This window comes from Sciurus vulgaris, assembly GCF_902686455.1.
Source record: "Sciurus vulgaris genome assembly, chromosome: 9".
NCBI lineage: Eukaryota > Metazoa > Chordata > Mammalia > Rodentia > Sciuridae > Sciurus > Sciurus vulgaris.
The window spans coordinates 64,562,258-64,580,671 of NC_136469.1; the positions used below are offsets into that span (position 1 = coordinate 64,562,258).

The window sequence follows — 18,414 nt, forward strand, 5'->3', positions numbered from 1 at the left end:
AAAAGATCTCAGACACATATATTCCCATTAACTTTACCAATAGATAAAAATCAGTAGTACTGTATTAGGCACTGGGGACACAGCTGTCCCAGACTAGAGCACAAGTCACCACCTCTCCCCAAATGAATTCATAGTCTATTGAGGGCCACACAAGTAAGCCACCACAAGTAATGAGAACACTTTTATAGACAATGACAGGCAGATGAGCAATATGTCATGAATTCTAGAGTACTATAGAGCTGACCTCCAATTCTATCTAGAGGTTCTGGTACAGGTATCACTGAGACAGATGGCACTGACTCATTTACATCTAAACGGACAAATTAGTTAAGAAAACAAAGAATGAAGGAGAGGAACTTTGGAGAGAGAGGACCAAGCACTGTGCATACGTGATTTCCTTGTTAGTGGCCTGGGTGCTGAGTTTTGAATAGTGACTCATAATTGGCACTCTAAGTGACTGAATGAATGACAGATGATTTTTTTTTTCTGTTAATAAAGCATGATTCTTTTTCACTAGTTATAGGCATTTCCATTCTGTGTCAGAAACCACCAATGATGATGTCCTCTCATTTAAAATGGGAATATTGCCAATGATGTATCTCCAGGGCTTATGGTATACTCATGTGGTACACTCAGGTTTCTTCATTAAGGGACTATATCAAAATATACTAAAAAGCTGTTCAAAAATGTACTGATCCAACTACCACCTTCAAAAAAAAACGACCTAACACTACAGCTCAAAGCCCTAGAAAAAGAAGAACAGAACAGCACCAAAAGTAGTAGAAGACAGGAAATAGTTAAACTCAGAGCTGAAATCAATGAAATTGAAACAAAAGAAACAATACAAAAAATTGACAAAATAAATAGTTGGTTCTTCGAAAAAATAAACAAAATTGATAAACCTTTAGCCACACTAACAAAGAGAAGACGAGAGAAAACCCAAATCACTAAAATTCGGAATGAACAAGGAAATATCACAACAGACAGGATTGAAATACAAAACATAATTAGAAGCTATTTTGAAAATCTATACTCCAACAAAATAGAAAATTTCGAAGGCATCAACAGGTTTCTAGAGACATATGAATTGCCTAAACTGAACGAGGAGGAAATAAACAATTTAAATAGACCAATTTCAAGTACTGAAATAGAAGAAGTCATCAAAAGCCTACCAACAAAGAAAAGTCCGGGACCAGATGGGTTCTCAGCCGAGTTCTACAAAACCTTTAAAGAAGAGCTCATTCCAATACTTCTCAAAGTATTCCATAAAATAGAAGAGGAGGGAACCCTCCCAAACTCATTCTATGAAGCCAATATCACACTGATACCTAAACCAGACAGAGACTCATCAAGGAAAGAAAATTTCAGACCAATATCCTTAATGAACATCGATGCAAAAATTCTCAACAAAATTTTAGCAAATCGCATACAAAAACATATTAAAAAGATAGTGCACCATGATCAAGTTGGTTTCATCCCAGGGATGCAAGGTTGGTTCAACATCAGGAAATCAATAAACGTAATTCACCACATTAATAGACTTAAAGTCAAGAATCACATGATTATTTCAATAGATGCAGAAAAACCATTTGATAAAATACAGCACCCCTTCATGCTCAAAACACTAGAAAAAATAGGGATAGTGGGAACATTCCTTAACATTGTAAAGGCCATTTATGCTAAGCCCATGGCTAATATCATTCTAAATGGTGAAAAACTGAAAGCATTCCCCCTAAAAACTGGAACAAGGCAGGGATGCCCTCTTTCACCACTTCTATTCAACATCATTCTTGAGACTTTGGCCAGAGCAATTAGACAGACCAAAGAAATTAAAGGGATACGAATTGGGAAAGAAGAACTCAAACTATCCCTGTTCGCTGATGACATGATTATATATTTAGAGGAACCTGGAAATTCCACCAGAAAACTCTTAGAACTCATAAGTGAATTCAGTAAAGTAGCAGGTTACAAGATCAATGCCCATAAATCCAACGCATTTTTATACATAAGTGATGAATCTTCAGAAAGAGAAATTAGGAAAACTACCCCATTCACAATAGCCTCAAAAAAAATAAAATACTTGGGAATCAATCTCACAAAAGAGGTGAAAGACCTCTACAATGAGAACTATACAACAGTAAAGAAAGAAATTAAAGAACACCTTAGAAGATGGAAAGATCTTCCATGTTCTTGGATAGGAAGAATTAATATTGTCAAAATGGCCATACTACCTAAAGTGCTATACAAATTCAATGCAATTCCAATTAAAATCCCAATGACGTACCTTACAGAAATAGAGCAAGCAATTATGAAATTCATCTGGAAGAGTAAGAAACCCAGAATAGCTAAAGCAATCCTTAGCAGGAAGAGTGAAACAGGGGGTATTGCAATACCAGATCTTCAACTCTACTACAAAGCAATAGTAACAAAAACGGCATGGTATTGGTACCAAAATAGAAAGGTACATCAATGGTACAGAATAGAGGACACGGACACAAACCCAAATAAATACAATTTTCTCATACTAGACAAAGGTGCCAAAAATATGCAATGGAGAAAAGATAGCCTCTTCAACAAATGGTGCTGGGAGAATTGGAAATCCATATGCAACAGAATGAAACTAAACCCATATCTCTCACCATGCACGAAACTAAACTCAAAATGGATTAAGGACCTCGGAATCAGACCAGAGACCCTGCAGATTATAGAAGAAAAAGTAGGTCCAAATCTTCACCTTGTTGGTCTAGGACCAGACTTCCTTAACAGGACTCCCATAGCACAAGAAATAAAAGCTAGAATCAACCACTGGGATAGATTCAAACTAAAAAGCTTTCTCTCAGCAAAGGAAACTATCAGCAATGCGAAGAGAGAGCCTACAGAATGGGAGAATATCTTTGCCAATCATACTTCAGATAGAGCACTAATCTCCAGAATCTATAAAGAACTCAAAAAACTCTACTCCAAGAATTCAAATAATCCAGTCGACAAATGGGCTAAGGAAATGAATAGACACTTCACAGAAGAAGATCTACAAGCAATGAACAAACATATGGAAAAATGTTCAACATCTCTGGTAATAAGAGAAATGCAAATCAAAACCACCCTAAGATTCCATCTCACCCCAATTAGAATGGCGATTATCAAGAATACGAGCAACAACAGATGTTGGCGAGGATGTGGGGAGAAAGGTACACTCATACATTGCTGGTGGGGCTGCAAATTAGTGCAGCCACTCTGGAAAGCAGTGTGGAGATTCCTTAGAAAACTTGGAATGGACCCGCCATTTGACCCAGCTATCCCACTCCTTGGCCTATACCCAAAGGACTTAAAATCAGCATACTACAGAGACACAGCCACATCAATGTTCACAGCTGCTCAATTCACAATAGCCAGACTGTGGAACCAACCTAGATGCCCTTCAATTGATGAGTGGATAAAGAAACTGTGGTATATATATACAATGGAATATTACTCAGCCATAAAGAATGACAAAATTATGGCATTTGCAGGCAAATGGATGAAATTGGAGAATATCATGCTAAGTGAGATAAGCCAATCTCAAAAAGCCAAAGGACGAATGATATCGCTAATAAGTGGAGGATGACACATAATGGGGGGGAGGGAAGGGTTAGTGTTAGGGTTAGAGTTAGCGTTAGGGAGGGGGGCAAGTATGGAGGAAGGAAGGACTGTATAGAGGGTAAAGAGGGGTGGGAGGGGTGGGGGGAAGGGAAAAAATAACAGAATGAATCAAACAACATTACTTTATGTAAATTTATGATTACACAAATGGTATGCCTTTACGCCATGTACAAACAGAGAAACAACATGTATCCCATTTGTTTACAATAAAAAAAAAAAAGAAATACATCTAGAGTAAAGTACAGACATCATTCTGAAAAACCTCCCTGCCTGTATGACTGTCAAACATCTCAGAGCTGCTGATCTGAAGCTGAGGGCTGTGGTATAACATTGTGCCGAGAGGTACTCAAAAGAAAGAACAGTGAAGCATTCTGTGATGTCTGCCTAGAGATAAGGGAGATAATCCTGACAGAGACTATGATCCAAGAATGGCCCTGCAGAACCCATGGACTGACAAAATTACAACTGGCACAACATGTTTACGTTATGGAGGCAAAAACATGAGCTACTCCTAAAAATTGAAAATAAAGGATATATGCTTGCCCTCAAAGGTTTACTTAAACATTAACAGATCTGGCCAGGGAGATGTAAAACAAAAGGAGGACTCTTTCTTGGCTAAACATAAAGACTCTTAGTGGGTCATCAAATATTTCACTTTAGACCTGTCACCTATCAAGTGTTGATATTTTATGTGGTTTTGCCCACGTAAGACATAAATAAATGCTTAATCAGAAATGTGTCAATATTTGAACTGGGATTTTTGACAGAATAATACATTAACTGAAACAAAAAAAGAAGTTTTAATTTTAATTTGGTCTCAAAGGGCAGTTTCACAGTTTTTAAATACCATTTGATTTCTAAAAAAATTGATTCTCAAATCAACTAGACTTGACTCTAAACTGATTTATCAAAATATCTACACAAAGAAAATATCAATCTAAGGAGTTATTTAGCCTAGGCAGCCAGGAAAAAGTAGAGTCACTGCAGATAATATGAATTACATCCAAACACTATTCAGCAAAGAAAAATGTTGGCTGAACAGAAACTATTTCCTTGACAAGAATAAACCTTAGCTGTGAAATACTTCTTTAAAATCACCAAAACTACTTTGTTCATCTTATTATGCATTAAGTATTCTTGTGCAGTTTCATGCTTTACCAAAGGGAAATAAATTTGTTGTTTTTTTAAAAGGTGTGGGGGGACAGGGAAAAAATACTCCTACTATAACACTGTCCTCATAATGAATGTAAAAAGTCCAAATTTTCCATCAGAAAAAAAAAATGTAAACTCAGAGAGGAAGGGAGGGAGAAGAAGGGAGGACACTGTCCTGCCCAGCAAGCACTAACAAGATAACCTGTCTTGAGGGAAGCCACAGTGCCAGAGGTAGGCAAGCATTCCTCTAAGGAGCTCTGAACATTGAGGCTGCGAGACCATGCAAAGGAATCCAGAACATGCAACACAGTCACAAGGACCATCTTTTGGGTACAGTTTACAATGGAGTTAATCAAAGGGGTGATATCTGAAGGAGGAATATGTAAGTATAAGATCTGATTGGTAAAAGAGGTCTGATTTTCATAAAAACCCAAAGCAACAGAAAGTAGAAATTGATTTTCATTTATCTGTAAAAACAATATTTACAGTTGTTAATAAGTTGCTAAACCACAAGTTGATTATTAAAACTATAGTTTTTAAACTGTTAACCAATTACTCTGCTTTAGTCATCAGCTGTCCACTAGAGAAGCAATACTGAATGGCAATATATATATTCTAAATCAAATTAAAATGGGGAAATTTGCTATGTCTGACCAAAGCAATCCAATGAATTATGAAACATAATGGGCTCTTTAAAGAACAAAGAATGGGAAAAAGTCATTTTTAAGTTAAATCATGCTATTTGGTCAGGTGAGAAATTCAAACTCTTAACAATCACAATTATAAACTATATGAAAAATTTCACCACTTTTGAACAGTGTATGTAAAGGAATTCACAAACAAAACATGACTTAAATAAATGAATGTATTTTTAAATAATTTATCCAAAATAATTCTCATTGTGCCTGCCAAAAAACATGAATTATTTAAAAATTCCAAGACTTTTAAATCTCAGAATTATTTTAAAAATAAGAATTTAATGTAAGGTAGACTACTTCATATAAAACACTGCTTTTATATTCTTGCCAGGTGTGTTGGCTGATGCCTATAATCCCAGTGACTTGGGAGACTGAAGAAAGTTTGAGGTCAGCCTCAGCAACATAGTGAGACACTCAGAAATTACATAAGATTGCTTCAAAATAAAAAATAAAAAGGGCTGAGAATATAGCTCAGACATAAAGCATTCCTAGAGTCAATCCTCAGTAACAAAAAATAAGTGAAATAAAATACTGCCTTTATTTTTTTGTAGCATTTACACACAGAAATTTAGGGGATGATGAAGAAAAACAAACAGAAGAATGCAATAATACAACCATCTTTTTCTTACCACTTACTAAAGTGCACAATAAAGCAAGCCAATGTTAAAAAGTAAGTTCACAACTTACCTTTTCAATGCATAAATTTTCCACAATCTAATATACTTTAAAACTTCAGAGCAATTACCTCCACACCAGTTACCAGAGAAAATGATGTTCTACATTATTATCACACCTCTCATTTTAGAATAAGCAAAAGAATGCTGCACACCTGATCAAAGGCTTATAGTCTGATTTCTTACTAGTAATTCATATATCACTTAGGTTGGCTGAATGCACAGCAAGTTACTACAAAGGCAATGTGGTAAATTGTACTTATCAATAACTTAAGCAAGGAACTAATCTGATATTCTAAATTGCAGTATGATACCATATAATAAATATTGCTGATCCTTCGTAAAATATCAGTCTAAAATTAACATTAAAGTTAACTAAAGTAGCAAAGTGCCTGAAAGTTACTAGTTCTTCGAAGTCACTGTTACAGATACAAATTATTACTACAGGACTATACATTCATAGGTCATATGGTTACATATACACTATAACATACTCATGTACCAAAAGGCACTCTTAAAGCAAACCATTGATGTCAGATTGCTATCTCATAACATGTGGTATGATAATTACATAAATACTACTGTATGGAGTACAAATTTGAAAACTTTAAATTTCCTTAATACAAAGAGTGGGAAAGTTGTTTAACCTAACTCATGCTACTTAGTCAAGTGAGAAATTCAAGAATCTCTAACCAATATAACCATCTTAAATCAAAAAAAAATTTCATCATCTTTGAACAATGTGTGTAAAGGAATTCACAGATAGAATATGTCTTACATGAAATGTATTTTAAAATACTTTATTCAAAATATTTCTAATGGTGCCTTCCAAAAAAATGAATTGATTAAAGATCCTAAGACTTACCTTCTACATTTGTACATGATTGCACATATTTCCAGAAGATACAATGGCATATTACTATCTATTAAAATTTAGGGTTTTGAAAGGCTTAGCAGGACAAATTACTTTCACATAAAATGATATTCCTGTTGCATGTGGCTCATTAAAAAACAATACAGGACCATCTAAAATGTGTCTGGAGTCCATATTTTTAACAGAATTCAGTTATGAATTATACAAAACGAATGCAATTTCTAGGGAAATGATTTGTCCTAATTGTTTCAAAAGACTTTTGAGGAAGTTTACATGGTTATGAAACATGGTTAATAAAATAACAAAAACAACACAACACGTCAGAAACATCAGATAGAACAGAGATACAGATATACACAAATTAATTTCATTGTCATTGTGTCCACCTGGGTACTAATTTAACTCTGAATTAACTGAAAATGGGGGTGTACGAAAGGGAGAAAGGAATGGGAGTACACTGAGTTCCTATCTTTCAAAGTTAGGTAGCTGATCAGTCAGTCCAGAGAAATCATGCCCCAATACTACTTTCTAGAAGGTAAGAAAGGAACAGATTAACAATGTATTGTCTTTTGCCATAACTTAATTTTGCAGGTAATTAGCCCCAGTCGTACTACGTGCATATGCTAACAAGCTGTGAAAAAGCATTCGAAGCTACAGATTCATTCTTTATCCATTTACTCATTCATTCAACAAATATTTCCAAACCCTATGTTTGATAAGGTGTCCCCCTAAAGTTCATAAGTGAAACAATGCAGAAAAGTTCAGAGGTGAACTTTATGAGCTCCCTGATAGGAATGAACTGAGAGGTAACTATAGGAGATAGGGAGTGATTAGAGGAGATGGGTCACTGTGAGCCATGTGTTTGGGGTTTATATTTTGTCCCTGGTGAGCTGAGCTCTCTCTGCTTCCTGTTGCCATGACCCGAGTTGCTCTCCTCCTCCATACTCTTCTCCATGATGTTCTGCTTCATCTTGGGCCCAGAGCAATGGAGTCAGTCACCTATGGACTGAGACTCTGAAACCATGAGCCCCAAATAAAGCTTAACTCCTCTAAAATTGTTCTTGTCAGGTCTTTTGGTCACAGCCACAAAAAAACTGACTAAAACACTCTATTTTGGGTCAGGCATTTGATACTCCACCCACTGGTGAAATAGAGATCAAAATTCCAGCCTCTCAAAGTCTCTGTTCTAGCACTATCCACAGAAATAAGAAATTCAGCAATCTACAGACTTCACTGAGAACAGCAAAAGCAAAGAATCGAGTATTCCAAGTTACTCTCAACCATTTCATCACTGAAATGAAGCTGAGTACAGCATAGATCAGCAAATGAGACAGCTGGGATATACCAATTCATTCTTCCTTTAAAATATTAAATTTAATGTATTCAGAGATTAGAAGTTCCAAAAAGTTATTAATCTATAACTCAATTATTCCACCTTTCTAAAGATACAAGAGACATTTTAAGTTGTCATAAACAGAAAAAGATAAAAAATTTTTAAATTATCAACATTTTACCCTTTTTGCTTCAAAATCTTCATTTTTGTCAAGAAATGTTTAAAGATATTAACTAAAATATCATTACCCAGTCTTTCCCACCATCCTTTCCCACTCTCTCCCTCCGCAGAGATAATTATCAGACTATTATTTCCATTCATTTTTTGTTTTAATATGTATGAATGCCTAGACATAATAGATATTGTTATATTTTGCAGGTCAAAGTTTCACATAAACAGTGCTATATGATATGAATCCTTATGCAGCATTTTTTCCTAACATTGTCATACACGTGTGTGTGTTTTAAAAGTATTCCCATTGATGCAGGTAAAAATATAATCAATTCACTCCAACTTCTATATTTATAGCATAAATAAATCAGTTGGTTTTTCATTCCTTGAGTAGCTGCCCTTTAAACACGTATACAATACACACACACACACACACACACACACACACACACACAGTTTGCATAGCTTCCATTCTACTGTTGAAATGAAGCAGACTATAGCAGAATTAACACACATATGAACATGTCTTATCCCCACCACACTCTGCTTCATGTATGAATAAACACACGTGGTACAATGCTCCTGTACACACGCAGGAGAGCTCCTCCAGGCAGACTCATAGCCATGGAAGTGTTGAGTCCGAGGCTGCAACCATTCTCTCTGCTTTACCCAGAATTGTCAAATTGAGTTTTAAGGTGAAGAAAAATAATTTCTCTTTTACCATATTCAGATCAATCCTGGGATATCACATATCATTTTTTTTTGCCAACGTGGTAACTATAAAGTAGGTACTTCATTGTTCGCTTTTATTCTTTTCTGTGTTTTTGCTTTTTGGGGCGGTACTGAGAAAGGAACCCAGAGGTATTCTACTACTGAAGTACAACCCCAGCCCTTTTTATTTAGAGATAGGGTGTCTCTAAGTTGCTGAGGCTGGTCTTGAATTTGTGATCCTCCTGCCTCCCAAGTCATTGGGATTCCAGGTGTGTGTCACTGTGCCCAGCTTCCTTGCTGTTTGGTTTCTATTTCCTAGATTATAGATATTTGGAGATGATTGAGTCCACAATTCAGGGAAGTGAACAGTTGGTCAAGAATGTAGGGGGAGGGCTGGGGAGATAGCTCAGTTGGTAGAGTGCTTGCCTTGTAAGCACAAGGCCCTGGGTTCGATCCCCAGCACCAAAAAAAAAAAAAAAAAAAGAATGTAGGGGGAAATCTCTTGGTCATGATAAATAAAGTCTAAATCCTCAGGTCACTCTGCTTGCTCCCCTATAATCATCTGCAGCAGTAATAACTGCCATCTGGTATCTCAGACCCTCCCAAGACCTGAACACAAAGACGTAGTGGTGTACTAGGCACTCTCCCCAGTAATGAGCGGCATCTCAGAACAGTGTATTAGATCTTATAACATGTTGCACAACAGAAACAAAAATCTTCACATGCTCGATTGTGCTAAGGAGAAGAAAATTCTCTTTTATGTTTCCATTTATGGCTGAGGGTCCCTCCCTACTCTGCAGAGTATTAACAGCAGGTATATCTGAATTGCCCTTTCCCCAAGGGGTTCCAGGCTGTCAGTCCTCAGTGTTGCAAAGCTTTATCTACCTTTCATATAGATGTGAGGTATAGAATTGTGGATGTCTGTCAATCTCAGGGTAAATTTTTAAGGGCTATTTAAGGTATTTGAGGGGGCCAGTATTCATCTTCTTTTAAGCTCTGTTGCTTGATAAACCACCTTTCAGATTTCAGCGATGTGTGGGTCACAAGTATACTTTGAACATAGAAGGATGCTTATTTTGTAACTCATTTGAGTTCCCGAGATTTGCCATAACAAAGTTAAAAAATTATTTTCATCCCCTAAAAAGTAATCAAATAATTATTACTTGATATTCTTACTACCAAAATAATAGTAGCTGGTATTAAGTTGCTGTTCCAACTATTGCCTCAAATAGAGACATTTGTACTCAAACAAAATAATCAGGTGCAGGACATTGGGTTTACTTTAGATTGCTTTTGTATTTTTCTGAGACCTCAGCCCTTGTTTCTAACACATTTCCAATGTCTCTAGTTGAGTCTAAGCACTGAAAATATGTGACATATAGGAATAGACACTCTGATTAACATGTAAAATAGTCTTAAAACTTATTACCACTCTGCTAACTATTTTTTACTGGTTATTTTATCCTTTCTTTTCATTTTACTGAATGCAATATAAAAATACACCATGCAGCCAATTGACGTCTTAAGTTCATTTATACACAAAGCCAGCACTGAAGGAGATCGGGGGATCTCAAGCACTACACTGTGGTGTCTTTCTAAAAGTGTGCATGCACTCAGCATGGAATGTTATGATTGGATAAGTTACAGGTTTCTAAATTTAAAAAAAAAAAAAACACTGTTTTCATTCCAATCTTGTTTATGCAAAGGTTCTGAAGATTAGAACTGGCAAGTTATTTCTAACCCTTGCCTTTTCTCCCACCTTCCTTGAGTTCCTCTCTCACCTGGGAGTCTACGAGTGACAACCCACTATTTTCTGAAACTGTACCGTAGCGACAAGCAAGCACTACACCTGGTATAGACTGTAAGAAAAATATACCTGAAATGATAACTGCACCATGTGTGGATAAACAGGGGACACTAGTTGACATCAAGAGTGTTTACAGAGAGAAAACATGCTCATTTTAATTTCAGTACATAGAGTACATTTTCAAAAGGAAAAATTTTAATATCTTCCTTAATTCTGTTACTAAAATAAATTCTCTTGATTTTCCATGAGTCTGAAGTAGAAAACTTCATATTCTAATGAAAAGTTTCCTAAAAATTGATCATAAACTATGATCTCTTCTTCTATTATATCTCAATAAATATGAGCATGCCACATTTAACAGGAAGTCATATTAATACTTGTAGAAATAGTACTACTATAAGTCTTTACATCTCTATGTTCATATTCCCACACTGTATTCAACTACATCATTTCCCAGTAGTCCCAGTTATTTTGCTCTCATCAATATATAAGATTTAAAGGGAAATTCAAATCATTATTCAAAGTACTCATCTTAGGAACAAACTATTATTGTGGCCTTGAATGGTTGACCCCAAAGACCCCAATCCCTGGATTCTATAACTGTGACCTTATTGGGAAAAGGCTCTTTACAGATGTGATTAGTTTGAGGAGTTTGTGATAGGGAGATTCCTGGAACTGCCAGTGGATTCTACATGCCATCACAAGTATCCTTATGAGAGAGAGGCAGAGGAAGACTGCACACATACAGACCAGGAGGCAGAGACTAGAGTGACAGGGCCACAACTCAAGGAATGCCAGCAGCCACTAGAAGCCGTTTGAGAAAAGGGATGAATTCATGTCATGATCCCATCAATGGCTCACAACACTCAGGGAACACAGCCCTGCTGACACCTTGATTTCAGTTCAGGAATATGGATTTCAAATTTCTGTCCTCTTCCTGTGTGACAGAATAAATTTCTGTTGTTTTAAGCCAATAAGTATGTGGTAATTTGTTGCAGCAGCCTCAGAAAACTTATACACCTTTAATCATTACTACCTAAGAAACACACTGAAATTTCAAGTTAAATTAATGAATGTGGGGGACAAACACCTGAGAAAAACGATGATCCTATTTAAGTATGCTAGGGAGTCAAGCATATTTCAAAGAAGAAGGAAAAAAGTGTGTACAAAGTGGAAAGCCAAAACAATGCCCAAAGAGCAAATTTAAAGTACGTTTAAATTCTTTCAAAAATAATTTGTCAGTAATTATGAAGAACATTAAAGCACTTCTACTCTTTTGTTCAGTAATTCTATTGCTAGGAATCAAAACTAAGAAGACATGCCAAAACCAGAACAATGTTATGAAAATGTGCCCAAAGGCATAATATTACATATACAATCAAAAACTAGAAACAATCTAAACAACCAAGTATTACAGAGGCAAGTAAACCACAGTGTGTCTCCCTGGCTGAATGTCTTATACACCTATCAGAAATAATGTTTACAAAGAATTTGGCGCTAAAAGAAAAAAATCCTTGTGTTATAATATTACATGGAAAAAGCAACATATAAAGAATAAATCCATTATTGTCCTTCTCATTTTAACTGCCTAGAAAAAAATACCAGAAAGACATATGCAGCATTAGAGCTTATTTTTTCTTTCTTTCAACACTTTTAAAGGTTTTACTAAAATGCACCAGATATTCTAAGCAAAAGCCAAGGGGCACTATAAAGGGGGCAGCTGACAGCTACTAATGCTCTAGTTTTCTAGGTGACTGCAAGACAGAAGAATAACATTTTACCAGCCAAAACTCCCAAATGTCTTCAAATGTACCACATTATCTACAATGACTGAATATCTGTGAGTCATGTAGGAATAGATATTATTATCATTTATTTACACTGGGAGCACCCAAGGCACAAGAAGTTTTGGAGTCCACTCAAGGTCATCCTACACAAGCAGGAAGAACTGGGACAAAAGCCAAGCCATGTGATTCCGACCTGGAGCTTTAATCCCCCTCCCTGTGGTAATGGTGCAGCAAGGAGTCAGGCTTAGCTGGGGAGTGGGCAGTTCTTATCATCAAGCTTCAGAAAGGCAAGGTCAACGTCCCAAACCTACTCTAACTGGCTGACATTTAAGTATGCAAAGCCTATCAGGTAAACCTGTCTCAGACTTCCCTATGATAACTTTCAGATTCATGAATAAGCCAAAGTATAAATTCATTAGTCTTTTATGAATATTGCTTACTACATATAATCACAAATACTCCAAGAAATATTCAACCTTTCAAATCAGTATCCTCTATTTACTCACTTGTGATTCTGTGTATTATTTGTATTAACTTATTGGTCCAAGTATCTCCTTACAACAGGGTTTTAGTTTTGGCACTTAACCATTTTATAAAATATTTTAATATTCTCAGACCCCAAAATTTTCTGCGAATACTTGGTTATAGCTATAATTTTACTTGTTGGGACAAATGAAAAAAGAACTAACTCTCACAAAAGTCCAGAAGCTTAACCTAAAATACACAAAAATGTGTTTTAAAAATTATGTAGTATTTTTTCTCAAAATACTTATATTTTCATTTAGAATGTTAAAAACAACTTGACATTTGATATTTGTAAATAATTCTAAGGAACTCTTTTTCTAAGTAATTTAGAGCTCCAAAATTTCCTAGCATTAGAACATAATCAAAGAAATTATATTATTAAATGGTGAAGAAATGGATCATGGTCAAATTATAGCTAATTTTCAACTTTCAGATTTGGATTCAGCAATCTCAAGGCATCAAAAAATAATCATATAAAATCACCTCTCAAATGTTAATCAAAAACTTCATCCCCAAACTTTCCTCTTTCTATACTGGAACAGATGTTTTGAAAATCAAGCCTAGATTTACCTGTCAAAAATCATGTATACTCATGGGCAATGTATATGCACAGACATATATATCATGAATTTGAGAAGTCACATCAATACAGCAACAAGAGAATAAATTTTTTTTGAATCCTTAGTGAAAGATATTATTCATTTTTATCCTTTGAGTTAGTATTAGAAAATATATATATTTTTTATAAATCCCCAAAGAGCTTTTAACAAGGACTACATCACTGAATGAAAAATAAATCTCTGGAAGTAGAAAGTTTTTACTGCTATCCTGCTAGTTACATCTAAAACGTGATACTGGTAAGAGTTATCACAAAGAACATACTGAAAGATATATATGTCCCCAGTAGAATGGAAGTCCAATACCAACCAAAAGGTCTCTAAAACATCCTACAGATAGCCACAAATATCCCTGCCTCTTATGATTTGTGTGTTTGCATAACTTTAAGCACTAAATAAAGCTTACAGTACGATTACTTTTGAATATTTTAGAATGTTCACAGGATGATTCCTAATAACTGAAAACAAAGGAAACAAAGGCTTAGGAAAAATGTCACATACTAACTGTGTACATATAGGGCACATTTTTATAATCCTTCAAAGAAGACAGGTGTCACACATCTCAAACATAAGAGTATTTATTAATGATTGTTTTGAAGTATCATATGTCAAATTTAACCAATGGATGCCTCTAAGAACCCCAAATCAAAACAGTTTTCCTTGAACCAATTTCTCAATGGAGTAATTCTTGGAAGAACCTAAATATATAATTTAACAAAAGAGCTGACAAGCAGCAGGCTAAGGTTTCTTCAGGAATTGATTTTTAGAATTAATGGATATGTTTGTCTAAAATCTCCATATTTGTTTAAAAAATGGAGACGAAACATTTCATTTTCTCATAGATAATAAATCAAAGAAAATTGAAGGCAGCTACATAAACAGTTCACTAACGGCATCTGTTGTATATGACACAGTGATCTCTAATGCAGAGCATTTAGCCTATTCACCTCTTTGCTGCCATTTTTGAATAAACATGTTTTAAAGCACCATTAATCTAAGCAATGCGAGACATTTTTCTTTCAAGAACAAACACATTTTCGACTTTGGACTAACTATACAACTGTAAAACCAAGCAGAAAAAAGAATTTTGTGATACTTGTTTACATTAAAAGTTGAACATGATACTACCACGTCTCTCCCATACAAAGGTGCATTGAAGATCTTAGGACATCTATATTCACTATTTTCTTTTCTTTTATTATTCTTCTCTATCATGGTACTCGCAGACTAAGTTTTTCTAATACTCAGAGAACTCAGAAGAGGAAATTACAAGCTTCATCATGAATGTAAAACAATTTTAGGACTCAAATAATAAGGAAAGGAACTTAACTTTAATCAAAGTCATTTTAAGGAGAATGCTAAAATGTGAAAGACAAAAAAGTAAAATAACTAGTATAGACAGCACACTCTCTCAGTATTCAGTGACCAAGACTACCATGTATAAAGAACTATAAGAAGTTTACTTTCCTCAAATAATTCCAAAATAACCAATATCAAATCAACAACTCTTAGAAAAATTATCAAAAGATATGTCAAGGAAAATACCTATCCAGTTTTAGAAATGCCCTTTAAACTGTTATATTGGGGTCAATATCCAAAATAGAATATAGTCAGAAGGCAATCCTTAAAATGTCAATCCTTTAAAATAAAAGATGGGGCAAATGTGGACCAAGATCAAGAATCACAACATTACCAGAGACTATTTGGAAATGTCTACATAAATGATCATTAGGGCCTACTCTCTTCCTTCTCTCCCCACCTCCTGCCCCCATAATGGTTAAGTTTGTTGAGGGAAAATAGGTGGAGAAAGAAGGTATAAATGCTTACTGTTTTAAGAAAAGCTGGCCTGTGCCAACACATTGGAGAAACTGTTCAAGATCAGTTTATCTATGTGAAAACGTAACCCCTGGAATGTTGCCAAGGTCACAGAGACCCAGGGCAATCTCTGACACACAGTGAATACCATTTGTGTATTTAAGAGAACGTGGGCAGTGGGCTATTTTTATACTACGCATCTCACTGCAAACAAGTTACAAAAAGAAAATGCAGGTTCATTGAGCTTTCTTATTTAATAATATTTCATTTCACTATCCTTTTTATGGATTTACTAAAATATTACCAGTACTCTGCTCATGTGATACATGTGATTCCTTTCAAGGTGGGAGTTAGCAGCACTGTTTTTAAGCGAAATATGAGAGCAACATTACAATTTCCAAATTCAATTTCAATAACTACATTAACATGACAAGGTTCTCAAGAACTGCCAAAGACAACAGAAGTGAACTGTTTACCTTGAGTAGCACATTTCACTGTGAGACTCAGATTTTGTACCTCGGCCCGCTTTATGTTGATATCCATTTCAGAGTCTGCTACACAGCAGTAGACCCTCTCCACCATTCTTGCCTTGTTTGAGATTAATAACTCCCATTTACATTTTGCCTTCTACTGGCCAGAATGCCATTTTACAAGAATGGAAAGGCACCAAGAAATTTTGCCTGAAGTCATGTCAGACTCCAGCCACAAAACAAGTGTACGCAGTTCCTGAGCAATGAATAAAGAACATTTCTTTCCTCACTGATTAGAGAAATCTAATTTTAATTTGTTTATATGAGAAAGAATCAGCTGTTCTTTATTAGCATCATACCAAAATGTGTTTCCTGAATTTATGAAATAATAAAAAATAAGAACAAGAGAAGTTTGATTTTATCTAAGAACATATGCATTTATTTCTTCTTGGGAAGCCCACACACAACATGGTGAAGAGCCCACTTCACACAAATTTCCTATTCAAATATTTAAAAGGCATTGGGGTAAAGCCTCATTAAGAAGGACTGAAATGGCCCATTACTATAGACAGAGAGTGCCTGTCCTGGGATTGACTATAAACACCAAGTGCAAAGTCTGAAGCCAAAAGAGAACGTTGGGCTTGCAAATTTTCCTCTTTGAGAAGGTAAAAATATTTTTTCAGTCTGTGGACATTCTGACTCATTATTTTTCATTTTTTTATTCTTACATGTTTTCAATTCATTTATATTATGGAGGAAGACTTATTTTAAGCACATGTCATGTTGTTATATTTTCCTTTTGGTAAATTAGAAAGATTATATACAGAAAAACTTAAATTATACTTATAATCATTAATAACACTTAAAAGTTATTGGGTTGCACAGTGCTGAAATTTTTCTCCTGACATCTTCATTAAAATCTTCCAGGACTAGTATTCCCACTCTACAGATGAAGAAACTGATCAGGACATAAAACCATTCATATTGAACTCTAAAGTTCATTATCCCACCCTTCCTGAACCAAAGTACAACTGTATACTATTGACAAAATGCACTAAAATATAAAAACTTGACTGAGTTCACCTAATAGTTTTTAAGACTTTCAACAACCTATCTATAGTCTCCCCTTCTCACTGAATAAATTCATGTGCATCTCTCAAGGTCCAGTTTAGGACTCATATCTTCTCTTCATACTGATATAATTACTTCTTTATTGAGTTATAGAATTTCACTGTGAACTATGATTAAAAGTTATCTTTTCTTTTTGACCTCAGTTTCCAGTACAGTAGCTAGTATACATTCAAAAACCCTTGTGTTCAACAAAAGCTTGTTTAAAAAGGATGTATATGCATTTTACACATAAGTGATGAATCCTCAGAAAGAGAAGTTAGGAAAACTACCCCATTCACAACAGCCATGAAAAAAAATAAAATACTTGGGAATCAATCTCACAAAAGAGGTGAAAGACCTCTACAAGGAGAACTACAGAACACTAAAGAAAGAAATTAAAGAAAACCTTAGAAGATGGAAAGATCTCCCATGTTCTTGGATAGGAAGAATTAATATTGTCAAAATGGCCATACTACCAAAAGTGCTATACGGATTCAATGCAATTCCAATTAAAATCCCAATGATGTACCTCACAGAAATAGAGCAAGCAATTATGAAATTCATCCGGAAAAATAGGAAATCCAGAATAGCTAAAGCAATCCTTACCAGGAAGAGTGAAGCAAGGGGTATCGCAATACCAGAACTTCAACTATACTACAAAGCAATAGTAACAAAAACAGCATGGTATTGGTACCAAAATAGACAGGTAGATCAATGGTACAAAATAGAGGACATGGACACGAATCCAAATAAATACAATTTTCTCATACTAGACAAAGGTGCCAAAAATATGCAATGGAGAAAAGATAGCCTGCTCAACAAATGGTGCTGGGAAAACTGAAAAACCATATGCAACAGAATGAAACTAAACCCCTATCTCTCACCCTGCACAAAAATCAACTCAAAATTGATCAAGGACCTTGGAATCAGACCAGAGACTCTGCATCTTATAGAAGAAAATGTAGGTCCTAATCTTCAACATGTCGGCTTAGGATCAGACATCCTTAACAGAACTCCCATAGCACAAGAAA

The 18,414-nt window shown here is 35.2% G+C and overlaps 1 protein-coding gene across 2 annotated transcripts in view; it reads right to left on the reverse strand.

Annotated features, from left to right (window-relative positions):
* Positions 1–18,414, reverse strand: part of BMPR1B (bone morphogenetic protein receptor type 1B) — a 282,027-nt gene that overhangs the window by 241,527 nt on the left and 22,086 nt on the right. The window lies entirely within an intron of this gene.